We start from the raw sequence: 6,000 nt of genomic DNA, 5'->3' as shown, positions 1-6,000 counted from the left end.
TAGCAGTGAATGCACTAAAAGAAAAAGCCCGAAGAGCCCTATATGCAATAAAAAGAAAATTCTACAACATCCAAATCCCAATCAAAATCTGGCTCAAAATATTTGACAGCATAATCCTGCCCATTGCACTGTACGGTAGTGAAGTATGGGGCCCGCTAAATCACCAAAGCTACACTAAATGGGAAAAACATACAATAGAAGCCCTACATGCAGAATTCTGCCGAAGCATCCTTCGCACCCAAAGGAAAACGCCAACAAATGCATGCAGAGCCGAACTAGGCAGATACCCACTGATAATAAACATCCAAAAACGAGCACTAAACTTCCTAAATCACCTCAAATCTAGCTCCCCAGACACCCTTCATTTCAAAGCCTTTCAGACCCAAGAGCTAAACCCAGAAAAGAGTCCCCTGAGTCAGCTGCTACGGAAACTAAGTACTCAGCCGGACCCTGACCAGCCCCAGACCAACACAGCCGCCCAAACACCAATCCGAGTGAACCAAATCATTAAAAAATGCAAAGAAACCTACCTGGAACATTGGAACAAAATAACCGAAAGCCAAAGCAGATTAGAATGTTACCGGGCCCTAAAAAGAGAATATAAACTGGCAGACTACCTCACGACCATCAGAGACACAAAACAGAGACAGACCCTCACCAGGTACAGACTAAGCGACCACCAACTGGAAATTGAAAAAGGCAGATACAAGAAATCCTGGCAGCCTAGAGAGAATAGAATATGCGATCAATGTCTGGCTGGCGAGGTTGAAACAGAAATGCATTTCCTCCTAAAATGCGAAAAATTCAACACATCAAGAAACATATTATTCAACAAGCTAAGCCAAACAACCCCAGATTTCAAGGAATTGGATGATCTGTCAAAATTGAGATTAGTCCTAGGAGAAGGAGACAGACCATACCTTGGGGCCAAATATGTAACAACATGTCACAACCTGAGGACTGTTTAAAATTAAGACTGTTTAAAATTAATATTGAACGTACCAAATGAAGTACAAAGACTGTTTAAAATTAATATTGTTTAAAAGTAATATTGTATGTACCCAACAAATGTCAAATCGATTGACACCTACAGAATGTTGGAAAACTGTACCTTTTTGCTATGTAAGCTTTGGCAATATGGTTCTCTGTAAACTTTCATGCCAATAAAGCATTTTAATTGGAATTGGAATTGGAGTGAGAGAGACAGAGAGATTGAGAGAGACAGATTGGGAGAGAGTGAGAGACAGAGAGAGATTGAGAGAGAGAGTGTGAGAGAGAGACAGAGAAAGAGACTGAGAGAGAGAAACAGAGAGACAGATTGAGAGAGAGACAGACAGACAGGCAGAGAGAGAGAGTGAGAGTGTCTGAGAGAGAGGTAGAGGGGCTGAGACACACAGATTGAGAGACATATAGAGAGACGGAGAGAGACAGACAGACAGAGAGAGTGAGAGAGACATATAGAGTGAGAGAATGTGTGTGAGAGAGAAAGAGGGAGAGAAACAGAGACACACATAGATTGAGGGGCAGAGAGAGAAAGAGAGAGAGAGAAACAGAGAGAGAGAGATACAGAGACAGATTGAGAGACAGAGAGAGAGAGAGAAACATAGAGTGTGAGAGAGACAGAGATATTGAGAGAGAGACACAGATTGAGAGAGAGACAGAGAGACAGATTGAGAGAGAGACAGAGAGTGAGAGACAGAGAGAGAGTAAGATACAGAGAGAGATTGAGAGAGGAACAGAGAGTGAGAGAGACAGAGAGAGATTGAGAGAGAGTGAGACAGATTGAGAGAGAGACAGAGAGGCATACTGAGTGAGGGTGTGTGTGAGAGAGAAAGAGGGAGAGAGACAGAGCGAGACACACATAGATTGGGGGCAGAGAGACAGAGAGATTGAGAGAGGGAGAGAGAGAGACACAGAGATGAGAAAGACAGATAGAGTGAGAGAGACAGATAGAGGGAGTGAGACCCACAGAGAGGCAGAGAGAGAGAGACAGTCAGCGAGAGACAGAGGGAGTGAGAGAGACAGAGAGAGAGAGAGACAGAGAATTAGCGAGAGACAGAGAGAATGAGAGAGACGGAGAGAGACAGATTGAGAGAGAGAGACAGAGAATATAAACTGGCAGACTACCTCACGACCATCAGAGACACAAAACAGAGACAGACCCTCACCAGGTACAGACTAAGCGACCACCAACTGGAAATTGAAAAAGGCAGATACAAGAAATCCTGGCAGCCTAGAGAGAATAGAATATGCGATCAATGTCTGGCTGGCGAGGTTGAAACAGAAATGCATTTCCTCCTAAAATGCGAAAAATTCAACACATCAAGAAACATATTATTCAACAAGCTAAGCCAAACAACCCCAGATTTCAAGGAATTGGATGATCTGTCAAAATTGAGATTAGTCCTAGGAGAAGGAGACAGACCATACCTTGGGGCTAAATATGTAACAACATGTCACAACCTGAGGACTGTTTAAAAGTAAGACTGTTTAAAATTAATATTGAACGTACCAAATGAAGTAGAAAGACTGTTTAAAATTAATATTGTTTAAAAGAAATATTGTATATACCCAACAAATGTCAAATCGATTGACACCTACAGAATGTTGGAAAACTGTACCTTTTTGCTATGTAAGCTTTGGCAATATGGTTCTCTGTAAACTTTCATGCCAATAAAGCATTTGAACTGAACTGAACAGAGAGTCAGTGAGAGACAGAGAGAGTGAGAGAGACGGAGAGAGACAGATTGAGAGAGAGAGAGACTGAGAGACAGACACAGAGAGTAAGAGACAGAGAAAGTCAGAGTGAGAGAGACAAACAGAGAGAGACACAGAGACAGTCAGAGAGACAGAGAGAGACAGATAGGGAGAGAAACACAGAAAGAGAGAGAGAGACAGAGAAACAGAGTGTGAGAGATAGAGAGATTGAGGGAGAGAGAGAAACACATTGAGAGAGACATAGAGAGAAACAGGGAGAGAGACAGAGAGAGAACAGAGTGTGAGAGAGAGAATGTTTTTCGATGCTTTGGCAACATAAGATGTACCTTGTCATGCCAATAAAGCGATTTGAATTGAATTGAATTGAATTGATTGAGAGAGAGACACATTGAGAGACAGAGGCATAGACAGGGGAACCCGCTAATATATCATCCCTCCTTACAGCAGTAATTGATTCCTTAATTAATATTGCAACACCCCCTCCCCTTTTACACCCCCCTCTGTCTCGCCTGAAGGCAGCAGCAGCCAGCTTCCTGGCACTGGGGGTGCTCCTGCTGCCCAGGAGGGGAGGAAAAAGAGTGGGAGAGCAATAGTCGTAGGGGATTCTATAGTAAGGGGAACAGATAGGCGTTTCTGTGGCCGTAGACGTGAATCCAGGATGGTTTGTTGCCTCCCTGGTGCCAGGGTCAAGGATGTCACTGAGCGGCTGCAGGGCATTCTGGAGGGGGAGGGTGAACAGCCAGAGGTCGTGGTCCACATTGGTACCAACGACATAGGTAAAAAGAGGGATGAGGTCCTGCAGCAAGAATTTAGGGAGCTAGGGGCAAGATTAAGGAGCAGGACCTCAAAGGTTGTAATCTCTGGATTACTCCCGGTGCCACGTGCTAGTGAGTATAGGAAAAGGAGGATAGAGCAGGTGAATGCGTGGCTAAAGGGATGGTGCAGGAGGGAGGGCTTTAGTTTCCTGGATCACTGGGTCTGCTTCTGGGACAGGTGGGACTTGTACAAGTCGGACGGTTTACACCTGAACCAGAGGGGAACCAATATCCTTGCGGGGAGGTTTGCTAGCACTGCTGGGGGGGGTTTAAACTAATTCGGCAGGGGGATGGGATACAGAGTGGAGCTATAGTAGGGGGTGATGTACAGCCAAATAAGGAGGAAAAAACAAGTCAGCAGGGAAGGCAGAGCAAAGATGTGAAGGCAAAAGGGAATATGGCAGGGCTGGAAGGCATTTATTTTAATGCAAGGAGTCTTGCAAATAAGGTGGATGAACTGAAGTTGTTGTTGAACACATGGGAGTACGATATTGTTGCTATCACGGAGACATGGTTGAGGGAGGGTCAGGACTGGCAGCTAAATATTCCGGGGTATAGAATCTTCAGGCGAGACAGAGTGGGGTGTAAAAGGGGAGGGGGTGTTGCAATATTAATTAAGGAATCAATTACTGCTGTAAGGAGGGATGATATATTAGCGGGTTCCTCTAATGAGGCCATATGGGTAGAACTTAAAAACAAAAAGGGGTCAAGCACCTTGCTGGGAGTGTACTATAGGCCCCCAAACAGTCAGGGGGAGATAGAGGAACAGATATGCAGGCAGATATCAGAAAAGTGTGAAAATAATAGGGTAGTAATAGTGGGGGATTTCAACTTCCCCAATATAAATTGGGATAGTCAGAGTGTGAAAGGCTTGGAGGGAGCAGAATTCTTAAAGTGCATCCAGGAAAGCTTTTTGAGCCAACATGTAGAAAGTCCTACAAGAGAGGGGGTGGTACTGGACCTAATTCTAGGGAATGTAGCCGGGCAGGTGGTGGAAGTGTCAGTAGGAGAGCATTTTGGCGATAGTGACCACAATTCGGTGAGATTTAAGGTGGTCATGGAAAAAGACAAAGACGGCCCGGAAATCAGGGTTCTAAATTGGGGGAATCCCGATTTTAATAAGATAAGACAGGATCTGGCAAAAGTGGACTGGGAGCAGCTACTTGTAGGAAAATCCACATCAAAACAGTGGGAGGCTTTCAGAAGGGAAATAGAGAGAGTACAACACCAACATGTTCCTGTAAAGGTCAAGGGTGGGACCAACAAGCAAAGGGAACCTTGGATGACAAGGGATATACAAAAATGCATTAGGAAAAAAAGGGGGGCTTTTGGCAGTTACAAAAGACAAAAGACGGTGGAAGCCCTAGAGGAGTATAAGAGGTGCAGGAGCATACTTAAAAAGGAAATTAGGAGGGCGAGGAGGGGCCATGAAATAACACTGGCGAGCAAAATAAAGGAAAATCCTAAGATGTTTTATAAGTATATTAAGGGCAAGAGGATAACCAGGGAAAGGGTGGGGCCCATTAGGGACCAAAGTGGCAAGCTGTGTGTAGAGCCAGATGAAGTAGGTGGGGTTTTAAATGAATTTTTTGCCTCAGTGTTCACTATGGAGAAAGACGATGTAGACATAGAAGTCGGGCAAGGGGACTGTGACATACTTGAACATATTAGCATCGAGAGGGAGGAGGTACTAGCGGTTTTAGCAGGCCAAAAAGTGGATAAATCCCCAGGCCCGGACGAGATGTATCCCAGGCTGTTGTGTGAGGCAAAGGAGGAGATTGCAGGGGCTCTGACACAAATTTTCAGAACCTCTCTGGCCACAGGGGATGTACCAGAGGACTGGAGAACAGCTAACGTAGTACCATTATTCAAGAAGGGTAGCAGGGATAAACCAGGGAATTACAGGCCAGTGAGCCTAACATCTGTGGTAGGGAAATTATTGGAAAAAATTCTGAGGGACAAAATTAGTCTCCACTTGGAGAGGCAAGGATTAATCGGGGATAGTCAGCATGGCTTTGTCAAGGGTAAATCATGTCTGACCAATCTGATTGAATTTTTCGAGGGGGTGACTAGGTGTGTGGATGAGGGAAATGCTGTGGATGTGGTTTACATGGACTTCAGTAAAGCTTTTGACAAGGTCCCGCATAGGAGACTGGTCAAGAAGGTAAGAGCCCATGGGATCCAGGGGGCCTTGGCGCGTTGGATCCTAAACTGGCTGAGTGGCAGGAGGCAGAGGGTGATGGTCGAAGGTTGCTTTTGTGACTGGAAGCCTGTGTCCAGTGGGGTACCTCAGGGATCGGTGCTGGGTCCCTTGCTGTTTGTGATCTACATTAATGATTTGGATGAGAATGTAAAGGGTATGATCAGTAAGTTCGCGGATGACCCGAAAATTGGTGGGGTGGTAAATTGCGAGGAGGAAAGCCTCAGGCTACAGGACGATATTAACGGGTTGGTCAGATGGGCGGAA

The sequence above is a fragment of the Somniosus microcephalus genome, chromosome 4, assembly GCF_052327205.1.
Source record: "Somniosus microcephalus isolate GS21.2 chromosome 4, FLI_Smic_1.0, whole genome shotgun sequence".
Lineage (NCBI taxonomy): Eukaryota > Metazoa > Chordata > Chondrichthyes > Squaliformes > Somniosidae > Somniosus > Somniosus microcephalus.
Note: the sequence above shows the minus strand (reverse complement) of the source record.